This window comes from Sylvia atricapilla, chromosome 1 (assembly GCF_009819655.1).
Source record: "Sylvia atricapilla isolate bSylAtr1 chromosome 1, bSylAtr1.pri, whole genome shotgun sequence".
Lineage (NCBI taxonomy): Eukaryota > Metazoa > Chordata > Aves > Passeriformes > Sylviidae > Sylvia > Sylvia atricapilla.
The window spans coordinates 110,476,794-110,492,666 of record NC_089140.1 but is presented as its reverse complement, the minus strand read 5'-3'; the positions used below and the strand labels follow the sequence as shown (position 1 = coordinate 110,492,666).

The 15,873-nt window shown below is 44.9% G+C and overlaps 1 protein-coding gene across 1 annotated transcript in view; it reads right to left on the bottom strand.

Annotated features, from left to right (window-relative positions):
- Nucleotides 1-8,388, bottom strand: part of MAPRE2 (microtubule associated protein RP/EB family member 2) — a 105,987-nt gene extending 97,599 nt beyond the window's left edge. The window contains exon 1 of the mRNA XM_066330761.1: nt 8,368-8,388. The gene's annotated coding sequence lies outside the window, so the exon portion shown is untranslated. The remainder of the gene's footprint in view (nt 1-8,367) is intronic.
- Between the last annotated feature and the right edge of the window lie 7,485 nt (nt 8,389-15,873).

Genomic DNA, 15,873 nt, shown 5'->3' with positions numbered 1-15,873 from the left:
CTAAGTGCCTGTGATTCATTCCTAAGAATCACCATGCATGGGGGAAAAAAAAGTCCAAAGACTTGTTTTTTGAGTATGACCAACAGCTCTTACAAAGACAATGGCCCATCTCCACTGCCTGCCAAAACATCTTTATCACTGTCCTAATGGCAAACACAGTCTTATGCAGCTGTAGGTGTAATCGCACTTTTTGCCATTATAACCAGAGGAAATTGCTAAACTTAGTTGATCAGGTCATATTTTAGCAGCCAAAAGCGGGAGAGATGAGTACACACCTGTAAGCAAGGGGCAGGTAGGTTGGTCTTTACTGGGGAAGCACTACAGCAGTACCTGTACTGATAATGTCACCTGCTATTGTCAGCTGCTTCCAGGCATGCAAAGGCCATCCTTAAAAACACATTTACTTTCCTGAGCAAGAGCAGTAAAAACACATTTACTTTCCTGAGCAAGACCTCCTCTAAATCTGCCCCTACTTAGTGAGGAAGCAATGTTTTAAAGTCCAGAATTAATCTGCCTGCTGACATTTCATGTTAAGGGGAAGACTTACAACTGAGTTTTAGTCCTGATTTGTTTCATAGTCCCCTCCCTCTTCACAGTCCCCCTGAATCAAAAGCTCTTGATTTAATAAAGCAGCATGTTCAACCTCTGAACGCAGAGGCTGTTCTCACTGCTCTTGGTCAAGTACAGCACTTTCTGGCTCTGCTGCACAGCTGGGCTAAGGCTGACCTGTGGTACCCCTTTCCTACTGAACCCAGGGCCAGGCTTGGAAACAAGAGACAGTTGTCAAATAGCAACCGAGGCCGTGCCTGGTAAAAGGTGGGGTTCAGGTGCACAGCAGCCAGAGTGAGGAGTCTCTGTGGCACAATCAGTCAGTGTGTTGGCTGCTGGTCCAAGGCCACCCAGGGATGGGGGCTTGGAACTAGGTAACCTTTAAAGGTGCTTTCCACCCCAAACCAGTCTATGATCTTTTCTATGTTACTATGAAAAATGGGAGATCCTTTCAGGCAAAGGCCAGAGGAAGTTAAAAAACAAACTGACAGAATAAAATTACTGCTAGTTTTGTGGTGAAGTCAGGATGCAGCTCAGGGGAAGAGACACATCACAGATAAAGAATGTGAAAAATCTTATAAGATCATCTTGTATGATGAGAAAGAAAGGGGCACTCCACAGGAGCAGCCTGAGAGCAGCAGTGTGTGGATGCAGGGTTCTTTCCAGGCACAAAACCAACTACCCTGAAGTGGCTGAAAGCCCAGATCTTTTGTTTTCTTAACGAAGTTTTTTGTCATCATCTGGAATTATTTAACCTGCACTTCAAAAGTCTTTTAAGAGACAGCCTACCTAGAGCTGCTGGTCGAAACTTCACCAAATAGAGTTTTCCCGTGACATTCCCCAGACTGGTTTCAGCTGCACCTCACAACCCCTTCTTCTACAGAAATGTACATTTCTAGAAAATTTCTGGCGCTTGCTAATGAGACATAAAGATGTTCATAACCAATAGCCAATACCTGGTCTCTTTAGCCTCTAAATTTCCTGCTTTCTGTTGATAATATCTCCCATTATTATGATTGACGCCAAAATTCATGAGGGAATTAAAGGGTTAATGGAGTTGAAAGGAGTAGCACTGACTATAAAGTTACTGCAATTAATAATGTCTGAGAGCTTGAGCTGCAAGAAAAAAGATGCAAAAGCTAGCAGAAAAGAATTAAATTAACAGCTTTAAGTGTTTATGTTACACACTTTATTTGTGCCAGTGGATTTAAATACCCAGTTGTTTGGCAATCATTTAGCTCTGCTATAGCAGACCTGAGACTAACCTGTTGAAGTAGAACAGAGCTGCATGAGTGGGATATCCTACCCTGACTACTTACAACTCCAGGGAAACCCCAAAGCACACAATCCTGGGAGCAGCAAATGCCAAGGAAACTATTTGCTCTGTTGGCGCAGTCTGGTAGTTGGAATTTAAGCAGTGATAAGTGATAAGGCAGGAGCTCTCTGCTGCCTCTGTGATTAGCTTAATTACAAACAGAAGTCCCCTGCTCTCCTTGTGTATGGGTCTATTAATACTAACTATGTGCTCATGCCATCTGCCAAGGAGCCATTTCCAACTTCACAAAGCATGGCAGACAATACTTGCAGGTGTTTGGAAACCTGTTTATTTGGCCATTAAATCCACAAGACTTAAACACTGCTGAACAATATTTGCATTTGCAAGTACTCCTGCAAGACAGTGTCTTCTGGACTAATATCAGACATGAAGGATTCTTGACTGATGGATTTCAAGAGAGCTATTCATCTATTGCTTCCATGTTGCCTCTTAGTCTGTGTTTTTGCATCTGGCTTGCAAAAATTCTTGGATTCAGAACAGTAAGGAATGTCACATTCTCAGCAGAGACGAGTCACAAGATCCAAGGTTAGTTTCAAGTGCCATACTGCAAAGAAGCTTCAAGAATGTTTCTACTTAGTCTGAATATAGTAAAGCAAAACAAAACACATTGTTTTCCTTTGATAAAATGTAACACACTTTACTTGAAGTGTCATTCAGACTCTCTGTAGAGATTGTCATTAGTCTGTATTCAACCTAAAATTAATTGAGGCATAAAATGGTTACCAGACCAAAGCCTGTTTTAATAAAACTCCTCTGTAAGGAGCAGCCTGAGAAGATATTTGGCCATTTCACATTACATGTTGTACAAACAAACCATGCAGAGAGATGAGAGACACATTTGTCCGGTAGACTTTAATGATTCTATCAAGATTTACTAGATTAAAACAAACAACTTAGGTGCCTTAGCTTATAGCTGATAGACCTGTATTCTTACATCCTTCTCACCTGTCAAATTTATGCAGGATTTGTATTTTCTGACAACTTGATATATTTATGTGGTTTGGCATTGGTAATTAGACCAACCTGAAAGTTTTTCATTTATATCTATGGTAGATTATCCAGTGTTAGGACCCTACTAATTTTATCATTTAAGGAAAACAATAAACTCAAGTAAATGGTGTAGTGAATATCTGAAATTGCCCTGCTAAAGAAATGCTACTGGCTTCTTCCCAGAAGGCAAAAAGTAACATGGTGAGCCATTCTCAGAAGAGCCCAGGTTAAAGATTAAACTCCTACTAAGAGAACCACGCCTGAACTTTAAATAAGACAAATTTGACATCTGAGGCTTTTAAAGGCTCAGGGGAATGCAGTTAGTTGACTGTAAAACTCTTTAGCACAAGAGACAAGAGTTTCTGGATCTGAGGTGGCATTCAACCAAGATCACTGAGACTCTCCCCCCAGATTTTGGCATGTTTTCATCTTCTCTACTACATGTCCTTCTCCCCTTCACTACTGTTGGGCATCTTTTTGGACCACTGTGGAGAACTACCCCCTCTTTAGGGCAGCAGTTGCTGATGATATTTGAGCATAGTCGCTCCTCCTGAAGCTGTTATCTTGCTAGAGGAGCTCTGTTAGCAGGAGTGCTTTTCTTTGGGCCTTTAAAACACTTTTTGGTCATGGCCATAATATAAATAGCACAGGGCAGCCCTGCTGCTGGCTGCTGACACTGGGCACTGCTCCCAGAACAGGTCTGAGCCTTAATCCTGCCTGTCCTGCGACTGCGCGCTGGGGCACAGCTCCAGCTCATCGGGGACAAACACAACGTGAAACTCTTCTGAGATCCAATTAAATAATAATATGATAAATGCTTCCCCTGACAACTTTCCTAGAACATTCTTGGTTTTGGGATACTTTCCCTGCAGTTCAGGTTTTGCATTCTCCTCTCCCTCTCCTGAGCCCTGCTGCCAGCACCCTTTCCTGTCATCTGACTTTCCCAAAGGCAGAAGACAAGTCACTGCTTCTTCCTTACAGTCAGCGAAATGTCTTTTCAAACCCACAGGAAAGAACATCTTGCCTGAGGCTCTTTTCCCCACCTTTCCTGTAGGCAGACTAAACACCAGTTTCTCTTGCTGCCCTGGAGAGCAGCATTGCTCTGCCAGAGTTCAGTCTTCAGGTTCACTGCTCCTAGAGACAGACTAATAGTGGAGGCTGTCAGCAGGGAGAATCTGCAGGATCCACTGGCAAAACCTGTACAGGGAATTGCCCACATCCCCTCACCTTCCCATCAGTGACAAATCAAGCCCCACTGAAACTGCAAGGATTTCACATTAGCAGTCATTGCTTTGCTCAGAGGAGCTGGGCCAAAACACTGAGTTTTATACACATACAGGTACCTGTACTTGCAGTAAAATAAATAATATACATAAAGGTGCTGAAAGGCTCAGGATCTCACTTAAACTTCACCCAACACCACCATGTGTGCCATCAGGACAGAGTTGTTTTTAGGCCCTCAGTAACTCAGAGCAGTGCTGTCAACATACTCCCACTGGGACTCTCTACATCAGCTGCAGTTCACCCTCCCATGCTTCATGCCAACATCTGCCCAGCCCAACTCCGTCTGACACAAGCACTTGCAGTTTTTAACATGATATAGTATCACTCTCCAGAACTGCCCCAGGGAAAAATGCATTCCACTCACCTAATTGCATTAGTCTAATGTTTCTCCCTCTTTTGGAATTAAGCTATTTAAAAAATAAAACTCGACTGTATTAAGGTTTCAATGTTGCAAGGCTTAAGGGAAACAGGATAAGGTTAAAAGCAATCCTAAGGTAAATTCTAATTATATGTGTCAGCCAAAGTTTTAGTAATTTTGAAAGCCCCCAAATTTGTTTTTCGATTATTAAGCATCCCTGTTTGGGTAGGACTGAGTTCTTTTTCTTCTCAGTAGCTGGTACTGTGCTCTGTATTTTGGATTTAGTATGAGAACAATGTTGATAACACACCGATGTGTTGGCTGTTCCTAAGTACTGCTTACCCTAAGCCAAGGACTTTTCAGTGTCTTTTACTCTGCAAGTGAGGAGCCACACAAGAATCCAGGAGGGTGCACAGCAAGGACAGCATATTTAATATTAGTGGTATGTTATTATTACTGTATTTTGTTTCAAGCCTTAAACTGTCCTTAGCCAATAAGGCTTACTTTTTCTTTCCAACCCACTGTGGGGGTGGGGAGCGAGCTGCTGCATGGTACTTAATTGCCTACTGGGGTTAAACCACAACAATAAATTATTGTGGTTATCCATTTGGGAGGGTGGGTGTGGTGTGGTGGAGGGGATATAATTTGTTTTTTAACTCCTCCTAATGTTTCACTGGCATTTGGAGCAATGTTCAAAAATAATACAGAAATCTGGCCAGATAGCCAGATGACAAATAGCTGAGAATACTTGGACTTGTAAGAGCTGAAAGAAACCTGATTTGAGAGTTCTGATATCAGAGAGGAGACTTAAATTTAGAATGTTTAGACCAAAACTAACAGAGGCCATTATAAACAAAATTATAAAGCTGAAATAACTATCCCAGCCCAAGACTACCAGTCAGCATCAACAATACCTACGTTATTTCCAATGCACTTGAGACAGATTTTATGTCCTCCCAGGTGAGTGATGCCTGCTGACCTTGTGGACAAGAAGCTTCTCCTGCCTGAGAAGCAATAATGATGACACAAGAGACCCTTTAGCTTCTCCGAGGATGGGGCATGCTATAGGAGGACTTAGCCTTCAAAAATCACAGAACCACAAAATTACAGGAGGGGCAAGGCTGGAAAACCACCATAGTGGCCATGTGGTCCAACCTCCCTACTCAAGCACATGGCATAGGATTGCATCCACACAGTTCTGGAGTCAGTCTCTCCAGTGAGGGAGACATCACCCCCTCTCTGGCAATCTGTCCCAGTGCACGGTCACTGCACAGTAGTTCTTTCCCATGTTCTCAGATGGAACTTCCTGTGCATCAGTTCCTGCCCACTGCCTCTTGTCCTATTGCTTGGCACCACTGAGAAGAGCCTAGCCCCATCCTCTTGGCACTCTTCCATCAGATACTTACGGACATTGATGAGGTCCACTCTCAGTCATCTCTTCTGGAGACTGTACAGGCCCAGCTCGCTCAGCCTTTCCTCATAAGAGTGCTGCTCCAGCCCCTTAATCATCTTCATAGCCCTCTGCTGGACCAACTCCAGGAGCTCCAGGTACCCAAACAGGTATCTGGTAAGTGGCCAAATGCCAAAAGTTTTAAATAAGCAGAAGATACCACCAAATGATTAAACGTGACCACCAGGCATTCTGATACAGCCTGGCAGGACAATTGGCCAAGTTATACCATCCTCCCTCCCATGGCACATCTCACAAAACAAGGTCATAGAAAAATACCCACACTTTCCCATCTTTGAAATATCTCTATAAGGCGTGTATCTTGAAATATCTCTATCGTGTGTCTCATACACACTAAGCCTGCAAGGCATTAATTGCTCCACCTGCTGCTGTCCCTGACCTTTTCTCTTCTGATCTTTTCTCCTTAGGAAACTGAAGTAGCTCATGGATTTTGTAGTCTAAGTTTGAGGCAGATTGAAAGAAACCATACTTACCTTCAGGAAAAGTCAAATTCATCAATTGCTGATCATTTCTGAAGTCCTTGGTTGAATCTAAATAGATTTTATAGCATTTCGGTGAACTTTCAATACTAGGGACAGTATGAAACTTCACTATTGCAACAGTACCATAAATGTTGAATGTTTTTTGAAAGATGGAGAGTTTACCTTCACCCACAGGATAATGCAGTAGGTGAGCTAAGGGGTCATAACTCTCCTGTCCTCAACTTCGGGGATGATTTTCACTGCTAGGGCTTCACTAACAAGAAGCCATTCAATCGCAGCAGTGGTTGCTGACAAACCCTGGGTAAGACAAAGACAGTTTGTGCTCTTTGTATTTTCTCACTCTTTGGGTAAAGCCCCACCCTGCATATCCAGTTGTGTGAGTAAAGACAAAAACAAGGATTAAAGCAGGGGTCCCTGTATCTCAGAGAAAAGACATAAGAGTAAATGTGTGCACGCCAAGGATTTGGAGAGCATTCAGCTCCTGACCTGGGCATCCTGACATGACAGTGTGTACAGCTGCTCATACAGCTGGTGAATAACAAATACCTCAACATGCCCTCGAGATGATACTTCGAAATACTCAGCTCTTCACTGAAGCAGTCAGAAGCCTGACTAGATTCACGCTGTAATAGTGTTCCTGTAGAAGCCTTTACATGGTTCATTTGACTTTTAAAAGAGATTGTCTTTTGAAGAGCAAGTGCAACTTACCAAAATAACCTTTGAGCTGCATGAGGCTTTGTTTGAAATACTATTCTGCTATTCCACTTCTCAAATGTCATCTATCTCAGTGTTTATCTTCTCTTAAAACAGAGCAAAATTGTCACAGTATTTCTTGCAAAAACTTTTCACCTTCTTTACAGCTTTAGATTTCTTGCTACATTAAGTTATGAGCGATGAGTTATTAGCCTCAATTCATTTGCTACACAGTTTGGGGCCACAGATAAAAAGCAACTATTCCCTTGGGAAGCAAGTACAAAAAGGACTATAACTCACCGCAGAAAGCAGCAGAGGGTTGTTCATCTAAATTATCAGAAGAAGCTGTTTAAAATGAAAAACTGGTACTAACTGGGCGGGGGAGGAGGGGCTTGATTTTTTGCACAACCTCACTCACTTGTGCCACCACTGCACGGGAAGCCTGTAGCTTCAGGTAACGTTTACATCTGCCCGTAGTGCTGCATCCCTCCCCGCAGGAGCTGTCACCCTTGGGCAGTGGATGCACCATGCTGAATCATCAGGCTTTTAAGTGCTTTCCCTGGAATGGGATTTATTTATCACAAAGCTTTCCTGCCATGCAGCACACTGAAGGAAAGCTCCGTTACCAAAAGCTGTTTTGGATGCTTGCAGCTCAGCAGGGACATGCAAACTGGTTAGATACTGAAGGATTTTAAATTCATGAACACAGCGCACCGCAGAGCCAGCCAAAAACTCTTCTGCTTCCCGACTACTCACAGCAACAAAACAAACACACAAACACGTTTCTCGGTCCTTCAGCCCTCTAAATATTAATTATATAATTGGTCTCTAAGTGATGCAACTCAGCGTAATACTCCCGGGATTCTTTCAGCTTCACTGCCACAGGGTAGCGGACTCGGCTCGACTCAGGACATTGTTTTAGCCCAGTCACAGCGCTGAATTTCACTTCCTTAATTTTTTTTAAGAGCAGGGAGCAGTAAGCTCTTCTCTCCTTCCCAAAGTAATTTCGGCCCCACAGGCAGTGGGTGAATCAGCGCGCCGGCCATCACCGCCCTCAGCCCGAGCTGCCCACGGGTGAAGGGATCGCGCCCGTCCCGTCCCGTCCCCCGCGGGGCGAGGCGCTCTCCCGGGGCGCTCAGAGCCGCCCCCGTCCCGCCCGGCCGCTCCCGGTGCCAGCGCGGCACAGCCCCGGGCCTCGCCTCACCTGCTCCGCTCCCCGCAGACGGCAGCCGCCCGTTTTCCTTTCTCCCGCCCGGCGCGCTGACAGCCCGGCTTTGTCCGCCCGCCCTGCGCCCCGCCCCGCGCGGGAGGCGCCGCGGGCAGCGCCGCCGAGCCCGGACAGTGCCCTCCCTGCCCCTCGGACACAGCGCCAGCCCGCCGGCAGCCACTGCTCCAGCCCGCGCCTGCACCCGCATACTGCTATCATCATCGATATTGCTGTTGTTACTTTGTTGTTGCTTTTATTTACTTATTATTTCTAAATTATACTCTCTCTTTTCTCTCTTTTCTCCTTTTTCTCTTTTCTCTCTTTTCTCTCTTTTCTCTCTTTTCTCTCTTTTCCCTCTTTTCTCTTTTCTCCTCTCTCTCCCGTCGGTGCGGGTCCCGGCGGTTCCCAAGGGAGCGCAGCCCCCGCCGCTTCCTCCCAGCCGCCGGCTCTGGAGCGCCCGTCGGACGGCGCTGGGGATGGGAAACACCTCCAGTATCGCCGCTCTTGGCCGGCTGAATCCCCAGGGCTCGGCTCTGAGGCCGGCCGGACCCGTCGGAGGGGCAGAGCGCCAAAAGCCGGCTCTGCAGAAGGAGATGCTGATTTCCACAGGCTCCCCAAAATCACTCCCTGCGGCAAAAGCGTCCCACCTGCTCTCGAAAATGGAGCCAGCCAGGGAAGCTGTCAGGCCTATCTTTAGTTCTTTACTCCACAGATGGACTGTTAGTCATGTCCTGCCCACATGGAGTCTAGTGGTTTGTGCTGTTAAACTCTGTGTCGTGTAGCCATAAATGCTGAGGGGAGGTGATCTCTGTGTAGGATGTTTTTTTCCTATTTTTGTAAAAGTAGCTATCAATTAAGGCTTGGAAAAAAAAAAAAGAGAAATAGTGCAGAATCTTCCTGCCCTTGGAATGACACCTGCTATTTCCCCCTGGAGTTAGTTAGGGCACATCATTTACATGAAGACAAAATTTAAAATGGGGGGGAGAGTCCCTCCCAACCCAAGTTGTTCTATGATTATGCATGTCAGTGAAAACTGTGCCATCCCCTTCTGAACAGCTCTGTGTGAAGCAGCAGGGCAGAGATTCAGCTTCTTCTCCAATGTTTATGGGACCTCTCCTGCTGCAATAGTTTAAGGGACCCCATGTCCCTAGGGATGCACAGACCCCATGCAGAACTGGCACAGCAGCTCTGCTCTCCCAATTAACTGGCAGAAAGAGCACCCCGGAAATGCCGTGAGGGATACCCATGGAGTCTCCAACCCTTCCCACTGCTGGAAAGAAAGACCACCCCCTTCTTTAGGGCTGAAGTTGAGGTGCAGAGGCATTCACCCCCACAGAGTGGGCTTGGACCCTTTGCTCTGAAGGGTGCAGAGTAGGGCTCATGGCAGAGCTCAATCTTTCATGTCAGAAGAGCAGTGACAGTGCCATGCTGCTGGTGAGATGATGCTACAGCTATGAAGCTGGGCCTGGAGGCCAAGTATACTCATGAGGTCATAGATGTCCCTTGGGGAGCAGGGGGGAATCCCAAATACAAGTGTTCTCAGGTAATGCAGAGTGGTTAGCACCTTAAAAACCTAACAGTCAAAACCAAAGGGATTTTCTGGCTTTGTTTGTTTGTTTTTTGGGTTTGGGGTTTTTGTTTGTTTGTTTAATCTAAAAACACCTGAATTTTGTCTAAACCTGCTGCTTTGTGACAAAAATCTGTGCCCGCAGGAAAATTAGAGGATTTTAGTGCATCTGCAGGCTGCATCTAACTGAGTTTGAAGATCAAGACATATGCTAATTTTGTATGGTCTTCTCTGGGACTCCTCACAGCAGTGTTTGAGGCCCTGGTGGATGATTTTGCTATCAGCACGTGCCTAAGTGCTTCAGGAGTTGTAATCTTCATTGTGCAGAAGGGGGGCTGCAGAGCAGAGAGACAGAGTCCAGCTAAAAATCACCTCACCTATGAGCACATCCAGTCTAAATGCCCATGAGGAGATCTCCTGACTCAGGGAACCTGTGGTCTGGAGATCTAGATGCAGGTCAGTGCTGACTAGTCTCTCTCTCCTGCTGGAGGCTCCCAGCATTATAGGTGAGCTGATGTATTTGGTCTCAGCTATGGCCAGGTGCTTCCACATCCATCACCACCAGACTGTGTGGGCAGCGTGGCTCACCCTGGACCCTGCACACCTGTGATTTCCTGATCCAAAAGAGCCTGGTCTGATGGATATCACCTCTGACAATCTTCGGGTATTGAATGTCCAGAAACAGAACTTTTAAAAATAGGGAGGCTCGTTATGAGGCCCACGTAAGATCTGGGGATTTATCAGTCCCAGAACACGGAGGCTGTTGTCTGTGTAGACCTCCTGACATGTGTTTCCTTTCCTCAGACACTTCCCATGTTTCTGTTTTATAGCAATGCCAGCCTGAGAACAAGAACCATTGCTGCAAAAACAGTCCCTTGCTGCTGTAGTCCCTCTGCAGTCAATTTTGTTTCCCTTGGCAGAGAGGTGTTAGGATCACACACATTCCCGAGCACCACAGACATCCTGAATGAGGCTAACAATATGTTTGTGACCAGTTTGGTTTTGTGCCATGTTCCACCAACGGTGCTGGAAGTAGCAGCTGGTGCTGGAGTGGGCTGACAAACTGTCTTTACCTACCAAAACAGTTCAAAAAATGAACAATTGTCTTATCTCTAAACTGGATGTTTGCTGGCTATCTCTTAACAAAACCTACTTCGCAGCAAGTGAAAAAACAGAAGGTGATTCCAAGTTGACAAAGAAAAGGTCAAAGCAACAAACATGAGTCCTAGCTTTCCTTCAAATACAGCAAGTGAAGCACCTACAAGTACAACTGTGACCTGGTCAGAGCCTCAGAGAAGTGGATCCATCTTCAATCGCACTCTGCTTCCAGGAAGAAATGATGACTTTCAGTTTTTGAAGAGCTCCTTACACGTGCTCTCTAATCACTAATTGAAGAGATGCAGTTAGGTTGCAGGACATAATCTCAGTAGAATTTATTACCAAAGGCTTTTTCCTGAATTCCTTTGACCCTGCAACCTCCTTGATGTCAGCCCAGTACAGGGTCATGGCTGAGGTGGGAATATGGTTCTTTCACTTTCACTCTTCATAGCTGTAATTAATTCCCTGAATCATCTTCATCTGTGAGTGCAGTTAAAGGAGGGATAAAAGGGATGTCAGTCTCTCTAATGCAGAACTGATTTAGATGCTCTTCTGCCTGCATTTGGATCTGACCCAATGCTTAAACCTGTAGCACAAGCCAAGTGTGTGGTTGAGTCTTCTAGCAAGGACATACACTAAAACATTAATGTAAATACATCTATCTGAATATAAAACTTGGCATCCTCACTTGCAGGCGCTTCTCTTTTTCTTCATTTACTATTTCATTATTCCTGGATGGTGACTTCATTTTTGTTTACAGTCTCCCAAAATATGTCAGATATTTCCCATTGAAAGAAATGGTTAGAGTTGAAATTAACATATCCTATACATAGCAGCAGTCTTTGTTTACAGAATATATAGAAAACAAATTTGTCTCAGGATAAGTAATAGCATTTCCTAAAAGTCACAATTGGCTTATCTTGTTGTTTTGTAGAACCTGTTGAAGAAAGTGGGTCTTTTTCCCTCATGCAAAATTTCCACTCTACCTGAATAAAACCTTTTCAGACTTTTTTCCTCCCTCTTCTCCCCTGAGTAACTGTCCTCCCAAACCACATATCCCACAAAGTGTTGCATTTGACCAAACCTTACTGTGTGGTATCCAGAAGCATCTGAGGAAATCCTCATTGAACCATCATCTCTTACTATTGCTCATTTCCTCACTCGCTCCCTTGGGATGTTTATTTACTTTTGGCCTTCTAACCCAAGTGTCCCCACTATGGCAGGAAGCCCACAGGTGGTGGCTCTGCCCGGCACTCACAAAAGTTAATCTGAAACCAAAGACTGAGGTAAATTTTCAATTTCACCTGGAGTGCTCCATCGTGCAGCACAGCGTGCAGCCCTGCACACACAAACATCTGTGTGTCCCACAGGGCACAGCACTTTGAAGGCCACGGGCTCTCAGTTATACACAGTGCCTCTGCTGCCTCTTTTACAGTAGCCACAGTGAGCAGAGCAGTGCACAGGGAGGAAAGGGGCAGGAATGAGACTTGTGTTGTGTTGACAAGGTAATCTGATAGATACTTTTCATAGTACTTTTACAGAAGGTCATTTCTCTGCCAAAGCCTTCAAGAAACAACCCCCAAAATGCATTAGTGGGCTATTAAATAGTTTGGTTGGATACACACAGCCTATTTTACATGGTGTGTGTGGAACGGGAGTCATATATCAGCTGTCACTCTTAATATTTTATAGAAATTGTTGGGAGTTAAGACTGAAAAGTCTCACCCAAGGTCGTCACCTTCTGTGTTCTGTTCTCAAAAGCAGGCTCAAATAGAGCAATTCCCAGCTCATACAGGATATCATCATTTGCTTCTGTTGCCATCCAAATCCATTATTTCCAGTAGGGCCAAACAAGACTTTCTGGCATTGTCCTGTCCTCACTCATCTTGCTTGCATCAGGGAAGGGCAGCATTAAGTGGTAATTGTCTCAGCCCAGTTCCAGAATTAAAAATGAGGTTCTTAGCTGTATCTACATATTTGCCCATTCTACCAGCGTCCCTGGAGAGCAATCCCTCTTCTCTAACCTCTCTATGGCCCTGATATCCCCTCTCACTACAATGAATGAATGAGTTTTAAGAGTGCATTTAATTTAAGGGGTTAGGACCCCTTTATGAGGTCAGACCCAAGTACAGCCTTTTAAAATGGTTTTCTCCAGGGAGCGAGTTTCTCAAACCCTGAAATAGTCAGATAGTGGTGATAAATGTATTCATTTAAAGAAAATTTGCAGCATTTGAAAAAAAAAAAAAAAAAAAGATGCTACACTCAAGTTCTTTGTAAGCACTTATGCAATGGTCTCTATTAAGGTCCTTTTCAGAGAAGCCCCTAAGTATGGACCACGTATCAGGCTGTTTTTCTGACTAGGATGCTGTTATAAACGGGCCAGGAGACCTGCTCCTTTGAAAAGCCTTTATTAGTCAGCTCTTTAAAGGGGGAACTCGAGGGGTCGCCTGCGCCGCCGCTGCTCCTGTCGCCGCCCTCGCTCCTGTCGCCGCTGAGGATCAGGTGTCAGTCGGACCTTCTGCTCTCGCCGCAGCAGAGTCGGGAGGCTCCGATCCCGCGGGAATTCCCGGCAACCCAACTGGGCTCGTGTGGTCTAGGGGTGTCACTTCTTCCCAGTCTCTTTGTGGTCGTGGCGAGGCGGCAGAAGCAGAATTCAGTCTTTAGGTAGCTGAGGGTCTTCTCGGTGTTGTAGTGTCTCCCTTTTTACCTGGATTTGGTGCTGGGTCGCGGCTTTTGGGTCCGCTTGCCGGCAACTGTACTTCGGTTTGGAGCGGTGCACCATGGAAGTCCTTGGATTTTCCTATTAGGCGGGGCCGGCAGCTCGAGGAGCCGGCAGGGAACGGCGACAGCCTAGCCCGACGGAAGGGGAAGGGAACCCGGGGTTTTAGAGGTGGTATACAACTTGGAATAAGATTTTTGAGGGTACAAACTTTGGTACAAACAGCTTAACAGACCGGTTTACAACTGGCATAATATTTGAAACAGTACAACTTTTTAACAAATGGCAGACTGTGTAAGAAAATGGGAATCTCTTACATTTTATTCATTTCAGATGCTTTCTTGTATGTATGCCAAACCCCTAATTTCCAAAAGAGTGCACAAATCCTTCTTAGCCAGTCTCTTCTGATTCACCTTTGACCTTAAAGTTTCAGGATCTGATCTGAGATTGTCTTTCATTAGATGGAAGAAGTTTTTTATCAGTGAGAGGCTGGTTAATCAAGTTGCTGAAATCGTGATGTTAAATCTCCCTGGGTCTGTGAAGTGTGAAAGATTTTTGCAAGGCTAGGGACTGCTTTCCTGATGCCAGGAGGATTTCTGGATTGGATTGTCATTGCATAAGTTGGGAAAGAAGAAAACCCCTCAAGAATAATCTAATACTTGTCATCAACAGCAGAGAAAAATTAGCCAGCAGTTGTAGTTGACCGGCAGGAGGTTGTTGTTCAGAAGGTGGTTATAGTGTAAAAAGGAGCCCCACTGTGCTTGGGGACAGTCCCCAGCTGCTGGGACCTACCAGATGATAATCAGGGGGAAATACATTGAGGATGTGAAGAGCAGTGAGGCTGAAGATATTCTTTCCTTGGAAACTTCACCTACCCAGAGATGGGATCATAGTGGTATCTGTGGGACAGAAGCAGATGGATGAGCAGACACTGTGGCACTCAGCAGAGGAGACAAATAGTATCTAACTGTCCTTGTCCTTGTCCCCCTACAGCACTGTGGGAAGTTCTGTTCCTGAATAGCCTCAGAGAAAGCATCAAAAGTCTGACAAATCATTTTGTGACTCTATGATTCTGTGGAAACGGTTGCTAATGGCAATGTGCCATTATACAAGGTCTCCTCACCCTCTACAGGTGGCCCCCAAACTGTGCAGAATTCAGGAAATCTTCTGTTTTGAAGGGCCAGAATTACCGTGATTACAACTGGAAGAAATTCTGCTCCCTGAGGGAATAATTAGGCAGCTGAGTTGAAACTCAAGTGTTGAACCACACTTTCCCTTTACAGTGGTTTTCTGTTGGAACTTGGAGGGTAATTCCTCTTTGAAAACACTGTGCACATCTCACTGTAACAGATGCTGGAGGGAGCCATGTTGTTCTTTCTGTTACTGTCAGGAGAGGAAGCAGTGAAATGAGGGGAAAAGTGAGAAACCATCTCATCTGAAAAAAAAACCCACTATTTTTTTTTTTTTTAAATTTCCTGTAAAGCTGAGGTCACTTTGGGCAATCACAGCAGCAAATGCACTGCCATGCAAAGCTACGCGCTTCCTTAGTGGCATAGGTTAAAGAATTTAGTTTATGGTGTCTGACACTGGGTTTATCCCTAAAAAAGGAAGCATGAGTAATCAGAAATCTCCTGTTTTAGTATTACCATAGAAACAAGCCATGCAAGAAATAAATGAACTGTGCGTACAGAGCTGGATCGGGTCTTATTGAATCTGTAGGAATAAAACTAACAATGGTGGAAGAGTTCAGGGGACTGAATATCCCAGTCAGCAGAGCATTGAAAGCCCCTAACATTGTTCACGCTGCCACCATGTGTTCCTTTGTTCTCGATGAAATTAATTCTGTGCACTCTCCGTGTGCACACATTTGGCTGGCTCATAGTAGTGACTAACAGTCAGAGAACAAAAACGAACACATGTTTTCCCTGTCAGGCTGTAGATTTCCTATGAGTGCTTCACAAATTATTTTCCTGTAAAAAATACGAGATTTTGTTAAATATTATTTTTGAAAATACAAAAATTACTACTATTTACCAAAAGTAGTAACTGTTAACATATTACAGTGGACAATATGGAAACTAATGATGAGTGACTCAACCTTTTCCCACAGGAGTGAACA